This window comes from Lepisosteus oculatus, chromosome 16 (assembly GCF_040954835.1).
Source record: "Lepisosteus oculatus isolate fLepOcu1 chromosome 16, fLepOcu1.hap2, whole genome shotgun sequence".
NCBI lineage: Eukaryota > Metazoa > Chordata > Actinopteri > Semionotiformes > Lepisosteidae > Lepisosteus > Lepisosteus oculatus.
In genome coordinates this window covers 7,469,956-7,495,817 of record NC_090711.1, presented here as the reverse complement: position 1 = coordinate 7,495,817, position 25,862 = coordinate 7,469,956, and the positions used below count along the sequence as shown (strand labels likewise).

The window sequence follows — 25,862 nt, the reverse complement described above, 5'->3', positions numbered from 1 at the left end:
CAGGTCACTAAACATCAATTAGCCAAGTGAAAGAGGGATTAACCCAAAAGCCAGGGGTGAGAAAAGGCTTCCCTCTTTAAGGTCTGTGGTTTAAGAACATGCCTCAGTAACTCAAGACTCAGCAATTCACGAATGACTGCTTTCGAAAAAAGCTGCTGCATTGTGGGCGTGTAAATGTACAGCGCATTTACATTTGATTTGGGAATTTACACGGCAGCAAAAATTCAAAAATACCTTTCGAAAACAGCAGCATGTCACCTGGACCCCTTATGTTGCTAACATTCACACATCTACCACACCCTGGCACATCCTGTTATGCATTATGTCTGAGAATCTCTTGAAAATTGAAAGTACAAACCTCCCACACTGTTTTTTTGCTCAGTGGTAGTATGTCTTTTAGCCTAAGAAAAACAAACTTGTTTTTGCAGAGTCTTACAAACTATACACTAAACAAGGTAACAGATGAGTGTTCATAAGTAACCCACTTAAACTGTACGCTAATTAAAACTATGCTTTTTGTCTTTGTTTTTTCCCCACATCCTGTTATGCCTATATCAAGATACACCCCAGTGATTCAGTCCTCCAAGGATTTATGCTAGATTAAACAATATAAAAGGTATAAAATCCTTAATAAATACAGACCAGTGTCTACGTCATTCATAAATGAAGGCTTCTTTGTTGAAGATAAGTTCTGGACAATGGAGGCTGCTCCTTGTTATCTTTATTAAAAAATCTGACTTACATTCACTGGCTTTATTTCTAATTTCACAGCAAACCTAATGATTTTTTTCTGTAAGAATCAAACACCCCTGTCTACCTGTTTCACACAAACATAGTGTAGAAACCTGTTGCCTCTGGCTAAGCAATCATGTTGACAATAATAATCGGTCTGACATCCACCTGGATTACATAATGCAAAACATATGAATAACTTCAAATTACATCTCTGTTAGCCTTTGAACTCAACTAATTGGTCATCCTAGCCGATGTCTTAAGCTTTCCAATAGAAACATGCTAAACAACCTGTCTAATTAGAACAACATGTAAATGATTTTTTTCTTCTTCTCTTCCTTGCTTCAAAAACAAAAGACCTTCCGTACATTTTACAGCTATAATCATTTTGTGACACAGACCTCAATATTCACCCTTTCATATACTGCAATACAGCGGTCCTTTTTTGGCCTCAGAAATTTCCAAGATACTTGGAAATGCCCTGCCTTACTATGACAATTTGGCTTCAAGATTATGAAAACAGAGGTAGGACAGAATGGGAGCCAAACTCAGACGGTATGTACTAAATAAGGGCACTCTCATTACCAGAGACACAGAGCAGTGCTTTTAAATGCAATCTTGTATGTATGCCATCGAGTGGCTTACTCTGTGTCTACTGCCTACGTCTTCAAAGAGTCCCAGAGACTGGAGTGCTTGTAAAAGTTTCCACGTTTGTTAGAATTTCCATGTGCCTCTCGTGCGCCAATCCTAGTACGTAATCATGTCAAAAGTTATCCAAGACCATGGCACAGTAGTCTGAAATGTCATCTACCTTCACATGGCCTTTAGCTAAAGGCAGAGTGCTTATTAGGTTGCCTATTCAAACCACGTCACTCAGTACACATCAGAAGAGGCTGCACTCAATATGAATGTAGATTGCATCTATAATGAGTTGCATGCATGGAGAAAGGAGGTGAACAGCTGCAGAAAGCTGTTCAGTGCCCCATATTGCTGTCCACGGGAATATGCTCCCTACGGTCACATTTGAATGTGCATCAGATTTCATTGTTCCACAGCGTGCATGTTTCATTATTCACAGTTAGTTTAAAAGAACAATTAACTTTATAGGCACCTTACACCTTCTGTACTTACCCCTGTTTAAAGCTGCATTATGCTTACAGTAAGAAGGTGGCTAATGCAATTCATTAGAAAGGATTAAGTACAAACAATCTGTAAAGACAGAGGATATTTTTCACAACCTCCATAAATGGGCATTCACTCTTTCCTCCATAAAAATAAAAAGTAATCAAAATGTGACTTTCCTACCCCAAGGTGTTGAACTGTTTTCAGAGAATGTACTGTATACAGTATGTTTCTATACAGGCAGCAGCCTTCCCATTTAATCGCAACCTTGTATTGTAATCTTGTATTCAGCCTGACAATCATTGTGTATATTCTGTTTCTCTTGATATAAATAAAAAACTATAAGACTATAGTATGCATACAGAGAAAATCTGTCAAACCTTTCTGAGATCCTGATGCTGAGCATCAAAAGACACCACTTAGTGCAACACATTCAGGAAAATTACATTTTTTTCTTGTAGCAGATGTACTGACATTTTATTGAACAGTCATGAAAGTTAAATCCATTATAATGATCAGCATTTGACATCAACAGGAGATTTATGGTCAAAGAGAGAGAGTATTGCTGTATATATGTGGCCTCCATTGGAAGCAATACAAGCTATATATGTGCAGCTCATACCTTGCACCAGGTAGCAGATACTGTTCCATGCCTCTTGTAGTGCCAGTGCATTTGCCTGATCACTTGTCTATGAACTCTAGATCCCACGTCACCCCAACTCATCCAACACCGGGGCTCTAGTCTGCCAAGTAGGGCCCTAAGCCACAACTAACACAAGCCCCATGAGGATGAGTGGTGTGCTGCCAGAGCACTCTCAGGCCAGGATGAGCCCAAAGGAAGGGCAGTAAGTGAGGTCCAAAGAGAACTTGATCATTGGAGCACCACGCAGTCAGGCTGCCCTCAATTGCTCATGCAATAGTCATTCAAGTGTAAAAGAACAGATAAAAGTCTCTTCATCTCAGATAGAAGGACACTGTTTTTCAGTACCTTCTGTACTACTTCTGTACTTTTACTTCTGTAAAAACGACATTTATCTTACCTAACCATTACCTGTGGATCCTATTTAACATGGGAGGTGGTGGCTATTTGAAAAATTTAATGTCAGCCTTACCACAGACACCTTATACCTGAGGTCAACCTCAAATTGTAGTCGTACAGAAACTGAATCCCGATGATGCCACAGATGTTGAAGAATCACAGCTTTGGTTAAGTGGGTGTTAGTCTCCTAAACCACATTTCTGACCATGTATTTCAATGTTCATGGTTCAATGTTCTCTTCCTGGTGGGTTAGAAACCATCCCATTAGCAAGAACTTCTTGACACCACAACTGGGGTTTCTATTGGAATTCAAACACTCCCATGTCATAGTGTTGCTGAGTTTTTTTTTACATCTTAGATCTACGTACAGTACTCTGTGATATACCATATGCCTTCTTTTACTACCCAGTGGGAATGAACTTAATCTCCAGAAGCTTCTGAAAGCTTTTAGAAGCTTTGTGAAAACACCAGATGACCAAAAACCATAATGCATCGTATTTATTTTCAACATGTCTGCAGGATATGAACATTGTGTATATTAGGAAATATTTTTGCAATGATGCCTTTGGTACAGTGATTATTCTTTTCATAGTAGCCTGTTGTGACTAGTGTATACTGCATATTATCTCAGACTCCCAAGTTCATTCTGACTCTCCTCCTTCCTGTCACATTTTCCACTATAGTAACAACACCATCCACAACAACTCACAACTACAATGACCTTTATCACTGCAACAAATGTAAGGAAGCTAAAGTGCTTCATAGCAGTGCTCCAGAAGAACCGATAACAGTAAATTGAAGTGGAGTTATTCATCATTCTTTGTCTGCTCCTCAACGCAAGGTTATTCAGAGGTGCTCAGTGCACCAGGCTAGAAACCGTCTCTATTCCTCATGAAGCCACCATTACCTCTGCTACAGTAAATTTTAAAATCTAAGTGAAGCACTCCTTATTTCTGTTTGCGCATTTTATTACAGAAAACAAATCATCCTGGTGGCCCCAATGTTTTTGCTAAGGCAATTTGTGACTTTATTTGACTGAAGTTGAGAATAAACATCAAGAAACCAAAGAAAAAAAACATTAAAAGTTTTGAAAAACAAGGTCTGACAATGAGGTTGAAGAAAGGAGTTTAGAAAAACAAATATCTGTTCCAATATTCAGTTTTTTAGAACTATGCCATTTTTTCTATTTGTGCTGTTAAGATCGTCTGCTGTTCGAGTTCAGTTTTTAATGACTTAAAAACAGAATAGCACAGAATGACTGGAGAGGGTTCCTTCAGGAAGCTTAAGGCAGAAGAAAGGAAAAGGGCATACACTGGATAAGAATGTCAGCTAAGCAAATAAATCAATAATATTAATAGAGCACCAAAATGTGAGATCATTAAAATGTCATTTAAAACTTTGACAAGTGCTGTTTCATAGTACTGTTGAGGGCTTAAGATGGACTGATATGTTTCATAGTTTGCTGGTCTTTAGATGATGGTTCAACAGTTGTGACACAATATGTAAAAAAGAGACAAGAAAGGCTCATTTTCAGTGGAAGAAATAGCTCTGTTAGGCTTAACAGCATAACTTTAACAGAACACGAAAGGGGTAGGCCTATAAACTCAGAGACAGAGTGATGTGAGAGCCTGTGATCTATCTCTCAGGTGGACCAATCTACAAGAGATTTTTTTTTACTTTAAAAGAAGTATATACTTCTCATAGCAAGAGGGCTGTAATTAGGTGGTGAATTAAAATGTTGCTTACAGCTTCCTGGGAGATGTTACTTGAGGTGACCATAAAAACAATCTGCTGGGAGCAACTTCTGCCTCTCAAGGTGATGAACATTTTTATATTGATTAATCATTAAAAATTGAGCACCAATATTCAGCATGAGATCTTAATACCAAATAAGAAAACATAGCGATTTGTTATAGTACTGCAGTTAAGAATCTGGCCACCAAGACTCTTGATGTTATAAAAAAACAGATCAACATGATAAAATATCTTAACCAATTCACTTTCTCTAAAATACATACATTATTTTATTTAGCTAACAGCATACTTTCTCAACTCAGTATAATGAAATTCTAGTATGTTTAGCATGAAGGATTTAAATATACTGTATAAAGCAGATACATTTTCATGTCATGTTTTGTTAGTTTTAAGTTGCTGTTTTCTGCTTTTGTGGTCCATCTGCAGTCGGTTTGGATTCAAAGATGTGCTAACAGCATCACGGTCATCTGATACCTGTGGTGATAGACTCAGTGGCAGCCAATATAGAAAACCAGTGACTGTGCAAAACTTTACAGTAACATCATTTTAATTATTTCATGCATTTAAAAAAAACTGCTTTGTGTTAAAAGAATGTGCAATTCTTCAGACTGTGGGAAGAGTGTATCTTAACCTTGTTTCAGTAAAACGTATTCACTACCGTATTTTGTAGTTCTTTCTAATATAGTCTAGCCCCATAATTGTTAATGATTTTTTTAACTCTAGGTAGTTACATAGGAACATAAGAAATGTTACAAATGAGTGAATGGCAATATGGCCATCTCCTATGTTTGGTTGCCAGTAGCTAAGTGATACAGGAATCTCATCCAGCTGTTTCTGAAAGAAGCCAGGATATTAATTTCAACAACATGGCTTATTCCCACAGCCTAAAATCAATGTTTTTCACATTACCCATAGTTCAGTTATCAAAGACATACTGTATAACAGAACAGGGACTTTAAAGGAAATTAGTTGACAAGCAATAGAAAGGTAACAGCAGAGGACCAGATCCAGAGGTAATAACAGGAATTAAACTTTTGTTTATGAAATGGACATTTTGCTTCTCACAATACAGTACATCAATCCTTAATACGGTATATGTTACAAATTTGACCACTTTTGATTTGAACAGCAGTTTTCTTCTTTCCAGACATGGCCTGTCCAATAAGTGGTTGTAAAATAATATGTTTGAAGGCAAACGAAGCACAATTTTAAAATGGGAATTTTAATTGTATTTATGTGAGATACTTCTAGAAACAATCCCATAAACAATACAGGAGCAGGTAAAAAGCATTTACAGTACTCAATGTATCACTGAAAAAGAAGCAAAACTGAAATACTGAAAGGATATTTGAACTGGTAGCTTTTGCCTACAGGAGCAGTAAAGAGCAGGGGCCTGCTGGCATAGTCTGTATTCACCTGACTGTGGACTCAAGCATTGAGTGGGGTATTGCAGTGTGTTTGAGGAAAGCACTCATTCAGACTGCTTTTAGCCCAGCAACGCCCAGCTACTGTATATAAATGAATACAAACATAAGTTGCTTAGTGCTAACTAAAACAATATGAGAAAACATTTTAAGAACACAATCATGCCTCTCCAGAAAAGTTTAAGAAAAGCAATGTAACAGTGCAGTCTACTTTTATGGGACAAAGTTAAAGCTATGCTGACTTTTAAGGCTGACCTAATTAACATTTTTGTACAGTAATGGGGAGAGAAAATATGATTTTCACTTCCATTATGACTATAATTCTTTCATTATAAAACACATAATGCAAATCAGGAAAACTGGTTTGTATTTATATAAGAGAATGTATCTGTTTTGTATTAGTCTCACAGAGCTACAAAAGAAGCAGTGTAATCTCTTTCATATCCTTTATAAAGGAAATCAGACAAACACAAGATGATTAGTTTTAAATACATACAAGCTATATCAAGTAGCAGGATTAAAAGCTTGAGGGGTCAGTACTAAGATATTTGTTTTAAACGTCTAATAGCATGTATTACGCATGAGCTTCTACATTGAAAGGATACAGTTGCTGTGTTGTACAGAAACGTGTTCTGTTTAAGTCGTACAGATTACAATTCTGCTGAGACAGCTTCAGAAGGATTTTCAGGGAAGTTGCTGTAACACTGTTTGCCATGGCATTAGGCTTGATCCCTGTGTCAGATCTGAGTGGTAAGACTCGTGGCCATCTACTCTTCCTCTCAATAAAAAAGGCTTAGAGCTCCTGCCTTTTGAGACAGATAGTTGACAACAAAATTAAAATGGAATAAAACATTAAAAAAAAGATACGAGGAATCACTGCATATCCTGAGAGGGAGATAATAAGTTGATAACAGATGGCAACATATTGTAAAGTGCAGATTACATTTTTTTGCATCTAAGAATGCCATTCATTGTGCTATGCAATGTTAAAAAAAAAATTACATTTGAGGGCAAGCACTCGGCGGGTATGACCTATATGGCTCATATGCACAATTTACATCTGACAGGAAATGTGCTTCCCTTTTAAGATCAGCAATGGTAAAATAGTACAACAATGAATTTGTGAGAAACAAAGGGGCATAACTGAGAACTAATTACTATATTATAGTCCATATTCACTTGATTGTTTGTTTGTCTGTAACAAAAAAGAGTCCTAAATATTGTACATTTAATTAAAAGTAAAGTATAAAGTCTTTTTTCTAAGGAAAAAAAGTACTAACATTTGCCACTGATAAGAACACACATTCAGGTTTATATGCTTCTACTGTATGTGCACTTACTCTTCAAATTTGATTGAAACCCTGTTTTTGAAATTAAGCATGCTGTTTCTTGCTTGGAATAAAGTTTTTCTACAGGCTAAAGCAAATTTCTTTGGCATTGATGCTTGATGTTTAAAACCGCCATAAAATAGATTGGCTTAAAAAAAATGGAACTTGAATAATAAAACCACAAACCGAAAACAATTGTTTCCAATATACAAGATGCGTGCCTCCCAAATGGCTTTTCACACGCAAGAGTGAAGGGTTCGGAGATAACTGTATTCCACCAATGCCATAGTGCAATAATCCAAAATATACCGGATAATGGGAGCAGTTAAGCCCTGTTTCTGAGGCACAAATGGCCATCAACAGCACCCAAGAGTGTTTGAGTGTTACAGATAAAGTAATCAAAACACCAATACTTAGTTACAAAGGTTTCCAAGTGCCTGTTCTCTTTTTATTTAATAAATGCTATATCTTCTAGATTTGCAATATAGCAAAGAAAAAAAACCCAGTGCAACCCTCTGAGAGAAACACTGTTTTGTTTTTATCTGTGTTAGATACCAGCACTTTATGTCCAACATCCTAGCCTTGTTAGAGTCCTATACTGCTCAATATATAAGAGGAAGGGAAAACACAATAATATACTAAATAAGAAAGACAAAGCAAGAGTACAAAACCTTCAATCATCCTGGAGTAATTTTCTATAGAGTTTATTGGAGAAACTACTGTACAGTAGACTACCACACAGAACAGGAAAATAATAAGTGTCTAGAAGGTGAAATTGACTGAGCAGACTCACCATTTGCATTCCAACCTTCACACTGGTTATCAGGTTGTTGCTGCAAGTGATCTGTTCTTGTCTGTACTTGACAGAAATTCAGACAAAGATGAACTTGGAGACTCAGAATCCGGTCAGCTGACATTTTTTTGTCAATGGACAGATAGAACCTAGTGTCATACTTGCAGGCTGCTCTCAATTAAGATTTGAAAAGCTTGTAGTCTGCAGCAAACACCATTGTTGAATCAATTGGACTAGTCTGTACTGTAACCCCTAAGTTAAGCATTAATCAATGAGAGGTTGACTGGTTTTTGAATACGCAGCAGAAGGCACAAGGCTAAAGATGTGTGTTTCATGGTAACTGCTTGCTGAGGCTGTTAGTGATAAAGTCATGAGACACTAGGCTATCACTAACAAGATTAAAAAGAGATTAATGCTTGGATAAATAACAACTGCTACTCCTTAAGGGAGAGGATTCATTTACAAATAAGGTTTGTCTGACTGTGAAATGAGAAGGGAAATAAGGATTTTGAAAATGTAATTATATATTGTACGGTATTTTAAGTGGTAAATTCTGAAAACGAGTACAAAATGATTAAAATAAGGACTGCAACGGTAGATGTAATGCCCCTTAAGAGGAAAAAATGTGTCTAAAGATGTTGAAGCATTATTCAAACCTCTAAAACAACAGGAAATAATGACTAGTCGATTATTTCCCACACTACACAAGACAGATTACAGGCCATTCTTATATTATAACAACCATTCATTTTCTAACACAGTTGTGGGCTAGCCAGGGTCTATCCCAGCAAGCACTGGGCACAAGGCAGGAAACAACCTGGACAGGATACCAGTCCATCACAGGCTACACTCAGATATTGTATATACAGTACATACACACACTCACACCAGGACCAGTTTTCCCAGAAGCCAATTAACCTACAGTATCAGTATGTTTTAAGACTATGGGATTATGGGAGGAAAACTGGAGCACCCAAAGGAAACCTACACAAAACACGAGAAGAAGATACAAACTCTTTGCAAATAGCACCCCAGTGACCCATTTTTGCTTTTACTTTGTTCTATGAAGCTGGAAATGTTCAGAAACAGAAACTCCTTATACCATATATACTGTTGCAGACTGAAAAAAAACCTACTGTGTGTATTGTATATAAAATGCATCCTTTGCCTTAAAAACATATAATTGGAGTGTGCAAGTCCCATGAACTGCAACCGAACAGTATGTGGATTTAAACAGAATTTTCTAATTACAAACAAATTGCTGGACATTGGGGCTTAAGTGGCATAGCAGTGACATAGCGGAACCCTGACCCAATCTGTTTGGACTGATGAATATCAGGACTTCCATTCTAGGTTAGCCCCTGGGGTCACCAAAAACAAAGGGCTGCCAAATGACCACAGGGGAAATCTGCAAAGAATCTTTCCTGCAGTTTCAAGATGTTAAAACTCAGTTCTCTTGGCAGAGAGGGCTACACAAAGCAACAGATCACATCTCATTGAAATCGATGGGAGGATATGACTTCCACGTTCCATTGAGAAATGTAAAAATATATTGTATACAGGTGCCCAAGAACTTTCTCCCCAAAAGTCTTAACTAATTACTGGCCCCAAAAGTACGAAGAAATAATGTCATTTCATGGAGGAGGGATACATACAGTAGGTATAGCCTGAAGTTAAAAATATTAATCTATTCCTGACAGCTGTACTGCAGCTTTCTATTGATTGATACAGAATGACTATGGCACTTATTGACTGAAGTTCTTTCTTTTCTCTGTAGGAAGTACATGAAATATCTTATTTCCTACTTACTATGTCTATCAGCACTGCCTCTTAAGGGTTCTTGCATGCAAAGCAATTATGGCACAGGAAAGAACTCCTTTTTTGTTTAAAATAGACAGGTGCCCCCCCCCCCAGAAACATGAAAATCAATAAAGACTGTTCACTGACTTGAAATCTACATCTGTTTTCCTGGCACCAACACATTTGGAATCTGGATCACCATGGGGTCACTGAGTTAATTTCACCAATACAGCGGAAAAAACAGAAAAATAGCCATGATAAAGAAAGGGTCTCCTTGTCTGTCAGTGATAATAATGAATTGTAATGTTATTAAGATAAGGATGTTTGTTGCACTTCATCACTTTTGGTAGGGCACTTCATCACTTTTGGTAGCTTGCTGAATATTCAATGTACAGAATGTGACATTAGGAAACTTTATACAGAAATATACCTTGATGGACAGAAGTAAAAGACACTACACTGAATATTTAACTGTCAGATCTTATAAGAAGCAACCTTTAATGTAGGTTTTAAGTCCTGTATGAAAAGTGAAACAAAAAGAGAGAAAAGCTCCTCTGAAGTTGAATTTTAAAGTTTTATAACACTGTTATTTAAATAGCAACTATTATGTCAAGTGAAGCCACTTGCAGCATCTTAAATCTCGATAAAAAGGATGATTTATTATCCTGAACTCAGCAGGAGTTATTCCTGAGAGAAATGTGAACTGTTGACTGTAATTGGATTGAGCTCTCTTTCCTTTTTCCAATTATTGGGTTTTTGTTAAGCAAGGAAAAAAGCTGATTTTGAGTTGGATTATGGAGAGGATTAGAGAACCTTCTTTTTTGGAGCTCATCTTATAGACCTGACTCTTGAAAGGCATGAATCAATTTGTTAGGTCAAGCATTGTTACATTTGGCTTGACAAGCAAATAAATTCTACAGCATAAGCGTACGACCCTAAAAGAAAAAAAAAGAATCACAAACTTAAAACGATCCTGAATATTCGCAGCCACTTTTCATTACAGGAGATGTCAGTTTTAATCAGGAGAAACGAGCTTCTGCTTGTCAATATAAATTGATTAGGATAGATAAAGGTAATTACAAACGATTTCTTAAAGGCTTCAGTTCTATGGATCGATCAAAAAATCATGTTGTCCTATTAAAAGCAATCTAATAATGATATGGCCTTTGTGCAGCCTGTAGTTTTACAGTTCACATCACATGTCAGCCTTCACAAATACACCAACGGTACAGTACTGTATAGAAGCAGGTGGTATGAACCATTGGAATAAAACAATGTGGTTTATACTGTCAAATCTTTTGTGCATGCTTTTCCCCAATACATGTGTTTGTGCACTGTATTTCTAAGATTAGCAGTGTGGTCAAGGCATGTGTGCTATGCACAGTATTCGGAGTAAAGAAGTCTTAATGGTAGTTTTTTTTTTCTACACACTAGATCTTTAAAGTAACAAATCACGTAAACACCAGAAGCTGTTGGTACATTACAGAAAAGAGAAATCAGTGTGCCATTTCATCTAAATATCCGATGGATGTACAAGGATCTGCATATAGACAGAGGAAGGACATGTCAAATGTGATAATGCATACAGCTTTTCACATAGCCAGCAGCTGAAAGAGAACAACACACCTTTAAAAACAAAATAATAAAGAGAATAATGTGATCATTCAGAGGTTGTTTCAGAGCTACCTATCCACACTCCCTAGGAAGGGTATCTACCCACCTTATAAGCTATATTTCAAACTTTACTGCATTAGTAATTAAAATAAATTGAGCCCATACTGTAAAAGCAATGGAAGGCCTGAGAGATACATGAAAGTACATGAAACCTGCTGTTTTTTCAAGAATCATAAATATGCCATGCTAACTTTGATGAGAGGCAGTGCTTATTCTGCACATCTAACTGAATTGATTGATAGTCTGTATACACACAAATATTATCAATTAAAAGACACAACTTGAGCCAGCACAGATACACCTTAGCTGAAATGAAAAGCAGTCTGTTACATAAACTTGCTGTATCAAACTCTTGTCCAAACATAGACCTCCATACTTCATAAATTTAAGTTGCCCTAGGCTATAAGCAGCCCACACCAAATTCTATAAATCAATACACTTTGAACATGGCCTTCAAGCAGTAAATTTAGATGGGAGTTTTTTTCTGAAGGTTGTCAGACCATTAGATGTGTGTGTACTGGCAACATTACTACTTCATTATGTAGGTTGGTGTGCTTCTCTGTGCATATCTTATAAAAGTACAGACATTATGCATGTAAAGTATGTGGTATCAGAGTTGTGATGTGGTGGTTAGTGTAGTTGCCTCAAAGATCTTGGGTCCTAGGTTCAATTCCAACCTGGTGCTGACTATGTGAGGACTTTGAATGTTCTCCAAGTGTCCACATTGGATTTTGGCACTTGATTTGGTTTTCTCCCACAATTCTAAAACATCCCGTCTAGGCTAATTGGCATCTCTAAATTGTCCCCAACCATATGTGTGGGTATATTCTGCAATGGACTGGCTTTCCTTCCAAGGTGTATCCTGGGTTCTGGCTCATCACAAGTATGGAATGTATCAGAGTGTCTTAGATTAAAGAGAAGAAATAAGAAGAAAACACTTTGCACTACATTGCATAAATGTGAGCTTTTTAGACCTTTCTAAAACTTGGTAAAATAAGTAGTCTACTGATAGTAGATACCGACTTTTAAAGGCACTTTCAACTTCATTGAATTTATATTACAGTACTCTAACACAAGTAAGATCTTTCTTGTGTCAGCAGTCATTAAATTCAGTTCATTATATTATAAGGAAATGCACTAAAAATGGAATTTGTGTCTGTGCCTGGGAGAGAAGAGAGACATAAATCCTGCTCTGATAAAGCCTCCTTGGGCACACAAAAAAATGGAGGCTGGGGTATGAGCCGACTTATCGGAGACTGGTTTCATTGGTGCCAATGGTTTCACAGTCCAACATGCATTTAACAAATGTGTAGTGACAAAATAGGGAAGTCACAGTTTCAAAAACCTTAGAAACTAAATCCTTCCTAAAAAACATAATTGTTGCTGACAGAACATATTTGGCAAAAAAATCTCAGTGTTAACAGATTATTCCAAATAAAGAGATCCAATCCATATCTAAATAAGTCAATTTCATTACACCACATTGTACGACCTGCACTAGAATGAATCCGATGGACACCTAAACCAACACAAAATAAACAAGCAAACAAAAATGCCAGGCACCATGATCTAAAGAGAGGAATTTGTAAACACTGAAAAAAAAACAGGTTTCTGCATCTCTGAGTCCTAGACTGCGGATGCAGAATGATGAATGAGCTGTACCTCTGCAGTCAGCACCAGTGGTGAGCCACAATCATGATAAATAGCCTCCATGATAATAAATATGTACATGTCTCCACATGAATACAAACACAACCGCAACGGGTTATACTGAGAGGCTACCCAGCATCTCTGCCTGTCCTGTCGGTTCTAGGCTCACGCTGTCTCTGTAAATGAACACACCTGGAAGAGGAGGTGACTACAGCCCATGCCCAGCTGGGTTTTAATGAGAGGTCCCCGGACTAATGACCCAGCCTCAAAAAGAAAATGGCTTTTGTGAACATAACACCCTGCTGCTTACTGTAAATTGGCCTGGCACCCCCTATGCTTCAGAGATACTGTTGCACTAATAAAGACGTGCTCTGAAAGATTTCTTTGACAGCAGGGTGCGTCTATGAATTAGTGTTAACATTAAGAACTCGCTCCAAGGTTACCAGCAAGGATTTGGTTCCAGCAGTATCTCCTGCTACCAAGAGCCCCACTTCCTTTCTCTGTGCTATTTTTGAGATACTGAAAATATCAATACACACAAAACATTTTTTATTATTATGTAACCAATCCATTCACACAATGGGGAAATCAACAACATCCTGAATTCTCAGAAAATAATTACTGATGACAAAACACATAATTAAAGAGAAACTGTCAATTTTAACTAAATAAGGAAGTAGGTGAATGACAGTTTCCAAGTCTTACGTGTATGTTACATTAATGTACAGTCAGTGACCAATTAATGCACACTGCATTAAATGTATGCAGTTAGATGTAACTAACTTGGGAAACAAGTTGTCTCTTTAGCTTCCATTACTTCTCTGTGCTTTAAGACTACTGAATTCTACAATGATGAATGACATTTGTATTTTTTTCAGTTCACTACTCATCCTTTAAAAAATGCCTTGTACTGCAATAGAGTGACGGAAAATATTTAAACAGTTTGCCGCCTGACAGAAGTGTTTCAAAACCACTCCACAATTATATGTACTTGTTTTTGTGATTAAGGTAAGAAAGAGAAGAATATACTGTCAAAATTAAATTGTGTCTTTTCTTCTCTTTCTACTGATGGCTACATCACATGGACTTTTTGAAAACATAAAAATCAGGTTACATTTAATGTATGGGAGTTGCAAAATAAGTAGGACAGCTCTAACTAAAATTAGCTATAAGGTACAACATTGAAGGCATAGGGCAGCTGAACACTTCCAAATTGCTCTTACACTTGGATTGAATAATATGCTGTCATTTTTTAAGTTATTTGCATTGCCAGATTTAAAAGCAGCTATACAGTGAAGAAAAACAACATGAATAAGTGCAAGCTAGGAATTCCAGATCAGCAGTGGCCAGTGTACTCCCTGCAATACTTTTTGAATAGCAATATAATATTTGCAAATAACATTTGACAGATACAAATTAGACATTTCAGATATATTATATATATATATCACATACTGTAAATGCCACATTTATATTTGTGCTTTGGTTAAGGGTGAGACTTTATTCTTGACCCTCAGTATTTATGTTTTTTTTATTCACAGTATTTATCATTAGGATTTTGGGTTAATCACATTTTTTAGATGAAATCATTTGCTGCAGATACAGTAAATGGGAAACATTTTGCAGTTATGTTTTGTTACCAGATTGGCCAGCCATCTGAAAGAACACTACAATTTAGCCGTGTTTCACACTACGGTTTCCAGGCATTCAACTTAAAAAGTGGAACTTTAGTCTTTTTGGGGGAGGACCTTTGAATGTGAATTTTCTCCATAGATTTCTGAGAGAATGTGATGCAAGAAAAACAAGTCCCTTTTGCTCAGAGCTTGGCCTTAGGTACATTTGACACAGAAGGAAGACACTGTCTCTGTCTTCTCTAGTGTATTGCATTTTTGGCACACAAGAATGTACAGTAGAAAATTGGGGCACACTTTAGTTTAAGTCTGCCTTATAACTATATATAAACACTTTATTAATAAGTTAATAATTGTTGTACTACCAGGAATAAAATTATTACATACTCCTAAACCTAGCAGTACAGTCTGGGCTGTTGTCAGAATTGTAACAAACATGCAATTAGTCACAATATAAGATGGTTATCATCCCATATATGATAATCTTTTAATACTTTATCAATATATTAAATTAATAAGACATTTATAAATGGCATTTAAAAATCTCTAAAGCAAAGTGTATTTCTACAAGAAGTGTTGAACTAATAATGTACAATAAAACCAACTGAACCAACAGCTACAAAAGTACAATAAAGTATTTTGGCTTATTCTTCATCAGAAGGCATTTTCAAACAAAGTCAAAGAACACAGAGAAGCTATTCGTGTGAATTTTAGTTGTTTATGTGTTAATAAAAGTTAAAAAAAAATCCCAAAAGCAGAACGGATTAAATAAACATGTCAGCTGTAAAAGGTAAGGACCTAATTACATAAACAGAAAAAAAATAATTCCCGCAGAATTTCTGGTATGTGAAGTCTGCAGACCACTTAGCTAGGGACTCCCTTCATCAACAGTTCAAGGATGCCCGGCACTGATTTCTCCACAAGTTAGGTTGGTTAAACTGTCCTTGTACTCTCTTTAAACAGCCCTACAGGGTTTCTGCTTTGAATCACCCCATTGACCCTGCCCCCAACCCCAACCCCAACCCCAACCACCCTACTCCAGTCTTTGTGGAGTTCAAAAAAATGTAATGGGGGTGCTGACAGGATCTTTGACTAAGACAGAAAGGAGCCTTTTCTTCTGGAAGGGCAATACAGCATACTGTACACAGGTCAGCAACGACAAACTGCATGGTAGGTGGTGCCAGTGTGTGCCCCCTGACAGCACGCGTACAGGTTTGTGTCCGCGCTTGCGTTGTGTGGCATATCAGAGCTGTCTTAGCCATGCCGCATGGCCTCCTGAGTGTATTGTTTGTCATCGACCTCCCGTTCCTCATCAAGTATGCACGGATCCCCTTTTCACAGGGGCAGGCCAGAAGAAGCAGTGTGTCAGATTCGTGAAAGAAACTGATTCTCCCCTCCACAAACGCACATTCCCCTCCCTCCACACACACACACACACACACCTCCTTTACTCCGCCTCCCCACTGCTACACCGCCTCTGATTTTGAACAACTTTCTTCTGACAAATTAGGATCTTTTCTGCTCGGCTACAGCCTCGACGGGTACCCATGACACCCCCTTTCCCTCCCTACCCCTCTTGAGAGGCCAACTAAAATAAATCATCACCTAAAGAAGGAGGAGCGCTGGCTACAAGTGACCCCAAACAGCTGGTCCTTTTATTATTCCGGACTCTCCTTCACTTACCTCTTCCCAGCGCTCAGCTATGCGGATCATCGGAGTGGGTGCTTGGCATGTATAATCGATGACTCCTTGTCTGGGCCACTGGAGGGATGCTGTAGCTCAGTAGTTCAACACTGCAACAGATAAAACAACAGAGAGAGAGAGAGAGAGAGAGAGAGAAAAGAGATTAGAATAATCAGGGCTTTAATTAATTTTCTTTTTTCTGAGAGCTACCATTCTTGCCAGCCCGCAATTCATTTCACTCAGACTTCGAAGTCTACTGTTTAAGGAAAAATAAAAATAAAAAGAGAGGACAGGCTCATTTACAATTTGCAATCAAAAGCCCACTGTGCTTGCCTGTCTCTCCCTTGCCTGCTCTTTTTTTATAAATCAGAGCATGTGCAGAATATTGATGTCAAGGTTTGTGAGTGGCACTGGAACAAGAATGACTTTCTGGCCTCTTTATTCTGCAGTTTGTGTTGCCAATTCCCACTGGGCTACACTAGCTGAAATAAAGCGAGTCTAATTAACAGAGAAGGTCGCAAGGACAGCAAAACAACTCCCAACAAATGGCCTGCGAGTCTAGAAGACTTAAGGTCTGAGCACAAGGGGGGGTGGGGGAAGATGACAAGTTTATTCAGACGCCAAGAGAGGGAACAGTAATAATTAGAAAGCAGTTTAAGAAAGAAGGATGCTTCAGTTCTAATAGAATGTTATGGAAATTGTAGATCTGGGTAACTGCAACTACACTTAAGGAAAAAATTGAATTCCATGCTTGTTTATATTGCTGTATAGCATTTTGTACTTTTAAGTAGGGCTTTAAAGTTACACTTTATAGATGCATTTTTTTTATTTTATCAAGAGAACCTCATGATGGTGTTTTTGGCTGCATGTATGCCAGTTTCTATGAACTTCATAGAAACATATTAATAAATTACAATAATTTTATTACAAACTCTCCCCGGATTATTAAAAAAAATAAAAATCAGAGTAAATAAAGCTTCTTAAAGTCTACATTTAATTTTAACTCATTAAAAACATTGTTAGAAACAAATAATAAATGACTGATTCCTTTACAAGGGGCATTTCAAATAATTTTACTCAGTTTGGAAATCTCCCCTTCTACCATTGGTCATCAGTGTATAATTCCCTTCCAGAAAAACTATACTGGATGAGATCCATATCAGATCAAATTAAACTCCATGCAGACACTGCACACAGATTTCATTTAAAATCCTAAAAGGAAGGAGGAGAGAGACATATTTGCATGAAGCAGCCTGCTCCCCTGACACTTTGGCACTTCAATCAAGCCGTTTTGTATTCCTGGGTGCAGAAATGCAGACGGGCTCCTTGCAGGAGAGTATAGGGCTTGTTGCCTGGCTTTGAAACTCACTTCATTTCGGGTTTCACTGATTAAATCAAATCTCCAGGGATGACAGAGCCACCCACAACACTTTCATTCACAACAAACACCGTTAACCACAAGCATGTCTTCCCCTACATGAGTATTCTAAGGGCCTGACAAACTCACTGTCCCTCATCCTATCTTTCTCTTCTGGATTTTGCACTGTAAAATGATGGTGTGATGGTTTGCCTGATTCACACAGTCCTAAATCTGCCAAAAGAAATAAGTGCAAAATACTCTTGATGAGCACGGGAGAGAGGAGCGAAAACAACTACACCCTACTGAGGTAAACATCTTCAAATAGATACACTGGACTATTATACTGCATTCCAGAGCCTTTGTGAGCAAACCTCTGCTAGAAAAGAGCTACAACACAATCTCTGGAAGATCATAGAAAATCTGTACAGTGCATTTCCATGTTTACACTATATCAACCTTTATGTTGATTATTCACAGATAAATGATTATTCACAGAGAAAATATTTAGTAAACATTTTCTGAATATACTGTACCTGTTTAAAATTCAATAAAACTTTAAATAAAAATATGTAACATGCTATTGCTTTTTGGACTTCCCAAAAAGACATACACCTAAGCTGCTAGAGTAGAACTGCAGAGTTCTAATGCTAAATAATTGAAATGCCTTCAGAGGCTGGTAAAATGAGCTTATGATGTTCAAGTGCACTGAACCCATCAGTCTAGCAAGGTTTAAAAGAATGCATAGGTGCTCAGAGCTGTTATGAACTGCTCTTTGTGTGTGTGCTTGTGTGCTCATCTTCTGAACCCCTTTTTCTCTGCCTACCTCTGAAAACCATTAATGCCTGAGCCGCATAATTATTCCAATTAATTAAAACAAGCCTTTCACAGTTGCAGATCAGAACAAAATCACGCTGTAGGGAGCAGTCAACCGTGGGGTTAAAATCGGCTGCAGTTAAATTTTGCATGCTAAGAGCCATTTGAATACACATCTGTTCTAAAAAAATTAATCTCTAAGGGCTCAATTAATACATTTCTGTTTCTTTGTATTTCCACATACAGTAAACAGATGACATGTCGGTGTGTTTATCGTTATACAGATATACAGAAGTCACAACAGGATCTGTCACAATACTGTACCTGCAGCAAACGATTATAAGTTTTTTATTTCTTTTTTCTGCTTGATGTCAGTGCCATTGGGAAATAAGGATTCTAATTAATACATTGAGAATTTGAAGAATTGTGTTTGTAGACATGAACATACAAGCATAAATACAGTATAAACACACATCCCAATGATAATATAGTGACTTTGTGCAATTTCTACCCATTGTAGCGCAAATCTTTTTATCTTAAATGGACAAATCTTTTTATAGAAGAAATTCAACCAAGAATAAAATAAAAATATACAAAAATAATCAGAGCTTCTTGTTTGCATTTTAGAAGCTCCATTGGGAATTCTACTGTATGTCTTAAACACTGCTTATTTACCTATTCCATCAATATCCCTATAATCCCAGAAAAAAAGCTCTTCTTGTCTTTCAAACAACCATTAACATCAGAATTATGCACTTAGGTACAGTATTTTTAGAAACCCAAAGTGCCTTCACTTTCATTGCTTTAAAGATCTTCTGGAGATAAAAAATATGTCAGTTAATGTCAGGTCACTGGGAAGAATGCAGAGAGGTTTCACTTACATCACTTTTCAAAGCCACAAATACAATTCAGTTGCAGTTTTCTTATTAATAACTGAGGAGGCAGCAGCAATTTTAATAATAGTTATATACTGTACAGATAAATTCTACATACAGTATACTGGTATGATATAACATTACAAAATGGCCACAGAAGACACACAGCTGCTAGAATAGTGTTCTGTATCTAAATCTTTCCAAAAGGTGTTGCCTGGTTTGTGTTTCCTGCATTTAACCTTAGAAATGTGAAAAGAGGAATTAACATTTTCTTCTGAATTAAATTTTAACCCAGAACTATAATAAACCAGCTGCATGCACTTATTATTATTATTAGCACTTATGAAACATGCTTACACATAGTAGATACGACATTACATAGAATTATTCTCAATTCGGGGCTCAATTACACAAGAGAAAATGGGGAAAAACAAATTCCGTTTCAAATTATGAAGCAAACTACTATTAATACAAAATATATCTTTCAACCGGTTTTGAAAACAAATAATTGGAAAGCACTGCAAATCATTTCCAGCTTTATTTATTCGTATTCAAAGATAAAATCTTAAAAGAAAATAAGCTTTCCGAGGAACAGGATTTTATCTGACTTTTTCACCCATTTTTTTTCTAAAAACATAAAATTGAGATATTTTATGCGATGTTCCTTCCCCGTAACTGAACACAAAAGGCGCTGTGTAAAATATTTGTATGTGTTGCTGCATGTGCCCATCCTTGTTGTCATAATATCAACTATAACTACAAAGTTTTCCATTGCAAAGGTAAGAGAAGATGCAAAAACATTTGTCTTCATGACTGCAGTTTTTCCAGCCAGTTTGCTGGCTTCCAGGCAGCAGCTCTGTAACTCGTTACACCTCACTGCAAAGGAGCCATGGGATTTACTCTCAAACCTCCATGACCAGAGAGCTGGTACAGTCTATTTTTTTCTTAATGCATTTTAGATGTGAACACTGCTTGTCAGGCTGCACAAAGCCAAACAAACAGCCTATTATAATGCTGTGAAGTTCAATCAGAGCCGGTTTACACCCCCAGTGGGAAGCTTCAGTTCTGAACGACTTTCCAAAACTGGTGGGACTCTATCGAACCAGTAAGGCAGCTTTTCTTCAGCAGCATAAATCGATTTCATGATAAACAGAGCCTTAAAGTAGCAGCAGTTTAATTCCTTCTGTTATCACTCCAAAGTTATTGATTCAAGAACTCTTTCTTGTACTTAAGCACCCAATTAGATAGTGGTGAATCTTTCAGCAGGTCTGTGTTAATGAATGGCGGCATTGTCTTGGTCATAAGAATCTCCCCCTGTTCTCAGTGTCTTTTAGCTTTTCGCAAAACTGTGCTTGTAGACAGCACACCAGCAGGCTTCCACATTTATCTAACAATTGACCAGTCTTTCTATTTCAATCCTATGTTTCTAGGATTGAAGACATAACCATACACTACAAGACATTATCACTGGTTACTGCTTCTCTTAAGGGACTCATAATTGATATATAAAACAATTCAATTCAATTTAAAAAAGACACAAGAAATTCAGCTACAAGGTCAGAATATTTTATGCGTTGTTCAAAAGGTTGTTTTATCTTTTGACCTGCTTCAGTTGGCAATGTGAAAGAGTAACAAGAAAACCTGGAAGAAATCTTGCAACATGAAGACCTTGAGCAGGTAAACACCATCAGGTCTTATCTGCTTTCAGGTCACAAGTCACAAATCCTCATTTATATAATCCCTTATTTGAGCAGACTGAAAAATCCCATTTCAAAGATCCATAACTCCTCAAGCCTTATTAAATGAATGAGATATCTTGTCCTCTCACAAGAAGAAAAGAAAAAATTAAGATGCATTGTGAGTGACTAACCCTGACCTGTACCGATATGTTCCAGGATATTCAAGTTTGTTATGCAGGAACCCTTAGACATCCTTTATTAGCATTAATCGATGTCTTGTGCCTAAGTAGATTCTCCAGGGAATCAGCTCCTTCCGTAGGCCAGTAAGCAGTTCAAAACATACTTGTGGATAAAAAAGCATCAGGGATAATAAGAACTCCCAGAGATTACATCTTAATAAGCAGGTTACGATGGCTGAGAAGCCTTGCCCACTCTCCACCCCCTGGCTCTTAAATTAATGAAAAGCTGCATGTGAGGAAAGGACTTGAAGTGTAAAAAGTCATTCTGCGTGACGAATGTCCTTCATAGCTCTGCTGCAGTCTGCACTGTACCTTTTCTGGCTCTCTAAAAGTGATCATTGTCACGTGTTTCTTACCATGATTTAAATTTCAAAGGGAATTTGATCATGATTAAAATTTCATTGCAAGACTAAGCCACAAAAGGAACAAGATAGACAACACAGTTTTCAATGGTCACTGGCCACAAGTGAAGATGTATCAAGACCCATTTTGAAGCTCTAATGAAGTGTGGCACATTGGGAAACTTTTTATACCATAAGAACAATACTTTTGCCCCACCAGGAATTACAATACACAGCCTGACAGACTTTTCACGACAATGTACCCAGACTCTGTACTTTGTCTTGTAAGGGCTGTAATTATATAAACAGAAATCTCACTAAATACAGATTCTCTTAAACTCATAATCCTGATAAAGCATAGAGCTCCTTTCATCTCTGCATTTCACCCCCTTTTAATAGTCTTAATCACTGCATCAATAAAGCACTCCTGGGAGAGAACCATCAGAAACCCAGAATTACTGTAAAAGGGCGGTGTAGCACTTTATTCTGGCAATTAAAATCAGACAGCTTTTTTTTTTTTTAAGTGAGCTATTTGCATGATTAAAAAAGTCTGTCTTCCCAGTGCTAGAAGATGCTCATCTGTTTGACACTTTGGGAGCATTGCTAAAATGGGATCATGGGTCATATAAATCACAAAAACCTGAACCTGAAAGAGAAGCACCACATTGAACAAGGTGTTGTTTTAGAAGCAGGCTCCACAGCATATAGGCAAGTCACACCAGTTGCAATCCAACAATTTGAAAGCCCTACAATGTACCTGCTAAATCTTCAAAAGGTAAATTAATAAATGGGCTCATTCTATCATTTACCAGTAAGGTTTGGATTATTTGGTGTGCAGCGTGAACTTAGTTTGAGAAGAATGTGGACTGATTCCCACATGCCATGTTGATTTAGATTTTCATAAGGAGCTTTCGACCTTTTGAGCCAGAAACTTTCAAGCGAGATGTTTCGCATGAGATGGTTTTCACATGCGACAAGAGAAATTTGAAACTCATCATTCTCTACTGTTCAGGCATGACTCAATTATAGCTATACGTTAGTCCATGCAAGAAATTCCTCTCATCAGATGCTAAGTAACTTTATATAGAATAGTGCTTTGAATCTTAATCAATATTTGTACTACCTTACGTTTCCAGTAATTTATTGTGGAATAAAAAGTAATCATTAAACAGCCACTAGTAACTCACTTTTCTTGTATTTCCCAACATTTTACTGACAGGTGTGTTGTTTATCTTTATTTTTTAAAGACAACTCAAAGCACCATAATTATCTAAATGCTTACTGGAAGCAATACCAGTGCCAGTGTGAATGAAGTTGTACTGTTAAATCTTTCAAGTAAATGTGGCTGAAATGCTTCCTGGAAGCAATAATACCAAGACAAGCATGTCGCACCTCACATTGGTACTCTTCTGTCATGTCTGTGAAGAAGGCAAGAATTATAGGTTTGCAAAGTTCACATTTTTCAGTTCAGGGAAGTGGAAATCGAGTCAAAGAAGTCAAACAAAAATATACAGGGTGTGTAAAATCTCAAACCACCTACAAAACTGTAGATTGCTATTTCTTAACACCTGCTATTATACTGTAGGTCTCCAAGTCAGACAAGTTAGACAATGTTCTTGCCTCCTTCCTATACACCACATTTTAGGATTTTTTTCCAGATACCACTTTTTATATTGCTGTGCAACCCAATGAAATAACACAAGCCTGGCTATAGAACTGTTACGTAAGATCTTCTTTGCTGCTGCCTTCAAGATAACAGTCCTGTCTCTTTTCCCCCATCTTTTCTTCTCTTGTAGACAGCTGAGTGACAGGCACTCTGCATGTTCTTTTCCTTGCACTGGAATAATCAGCACAGAAAAGCTGATGAGCAAAATGTGCAATCATGTAAATAAGGAAGACGGACAGCACAAGCAAAAAAAAAGACCTTAATCTGCATTCTGGCTCTTATAGCAAACCCCCATGGTCCATTAACTAATTCTTATTAAATGATACAAAGCCGGAACAATGAACAGTGATGCCTGGGGTTTCTAAAGGGGTTTTTGTCACACTGAAAGTGAAACAAGCCTCAGTTGCCTCCCCTCTGCGTGGTTCCCAGGACACTGCTTGTCAATGCGCTACTCAGAGGTTAAACAGGGTATTAGTGGGCAAAGCATCCAGAGCAGAACAGCTTTAATTTAATTTGTTTTGTGCCTCAGAAACAAATACCCCCACTGGTTCTCACAGTGTGTGTGATTGTGTACGTGTGTTTTGTATGTACGCAGGGGCACAAGTGTGTGTGTTGTGGAAACCCAATGACAGGCCTGGTGAATGAGCATTTTCAAATGAGCGCAGGCCGGCAGGGCTGCCCTCATCAGCAGACTGAGAAGAGGTCTTGCTTTAGAGTCTAGTGAAACAAAAGTATAGTTAGTAGGGGGTAACCAACTCTTTAGGATTGCTGCAATAGCCGGGAAGTTAGGGACAAAATGTTAATTGCCGTTACTAGGATTCTGTGGGTATTTGTGTTCATTTTTAGATGCTCTTTTACAACAGATGCACATACATTTCTATGCAAAGAATTAAAAAAATAATATAAAGAGTGCTGTCAAAACAGTCCCCTGACCAAACTAGACAAAAGCAGAAAATTCCAAACTTGCACACTTGTATCACAGAATCCCCTTTCTAACAAACACATTTGTTTTTTATACATTTAATTCCAGCAAAGAATATTGTAATTGTGCAATTGATTTAAATAGGCACATGGTCACTCACTTGAGGCACAACCTCATGCAGAGCTGTGGCTAAAACAAAGGTCTCTGCAACACAGAAACAGCACAAATGTGAAATCTTTCCCATACACGTTATAATAATTCTGGGCAAATTAGGGGTGAATAACTTCAGACATGGATGGCCACATTGTATTCAAACTTTCATACTACCTGGGCTATTTACATGCAAGATCACCTCATTAACAACATCTCTTCATTTGTCCCAGCCTCCAGGTATGTGCTTAAGCAGTTAATTAATGGAAGTCACAGCTAAAATGTGCTGGATTACGGCTCTTGAGAATTAGAATTGTTCACCGCTGAGTAAAATGATTGGGAATAGCGTTCAAGTGAACAGCCAGAGAGCTGGCCCTGATACATTCCTGAGGCAGAGAGATTAGGAGGACCACTGCAGAGCAGATCCATGTTGATTTCATTGGCCTTTATTCCATGCATTCCAGCATTTTTTAATTACTGTATGTGGATACGAGACAACATTTTTCTACAACACCACCATTTCATTTTCAAGTCTTAATAATTAAACAGAAGAAAAACACAGAAAAAAAATCCTTCAAATCTTTGCTGGCATAAAGAGACTACAGAAAACACCTGTTACCACATCTGGTGACATTCTAGAGATAATTCTAAAATACCTACGGTACACTTGTATAACAGAGCAGCATGCTTCTTTCTCCTCATTACTGTGTATGCTCCCTTAAAATGCCTTCCTCCCTTAAAATAAAGCGTTTTCTTTTATTATGTGGTGTACGCAGGGGCCTTAAAATATTTACTCTGTAGTACCAGGGGTAATTGCAACCGACTTGAATGTGGAACATGCTGCTGTTCTGATGAGTTCTCTATTCTGATGAGCTCTGAGGGCTGAGATTACCGATTAAAAATACATAGCACATATATCATGGGATGAAAGATTAATGAGGGAAAAGTCTGGTTGAATGCTATCTCAGGCTCCTGCGTGACTGAGGCAGACTACACTCATCTGATGACAGAATAGTTATTAATGGCGACTGCAGCTTGAAGCATGACCAATTTAAAGCTATTGGAGTCAGTGTGGAAAATGACTGACACCAAGAAGTGTGATTTTGCAATGATTTGATATAGGAGCTGATTTCACTTGCTTATTACGTGTGCACACTTCATTGACTTTTGCAGCCCAATCAATAAA

At 37.5% G+C, this 25,862-nt stretch overlaps 1 protein-coding gene across 5 annotated transcripts in view; it reads right to left on the bottom strand.

Annotated features, from left to right (window-relative positions):
- Positions 1-25,862, bottom strand: part of sulf2b (sulfatase 2b) — a 116,802-nt gene that overhangs the window by 76,782 nt on the left and 14,158 nt on the right. For 4 of the 5 annotated variants that reach the window (XM_015364809.2, XM_015364812.2, XM_015364813.2 and 1 more), the window contains exon 2: positions 16,632-16,741. The gene's annotated coding sequence lies outside the window, so the exon portion shown is untranslated. Of the gene's footprint in view, positions 1-8,193; positions 8,445-16,631; positions 16,742-25,862 lie in introns of those variants that run through there. The other variant, XM_015364811.2, reaches the window with a different exon arrangement.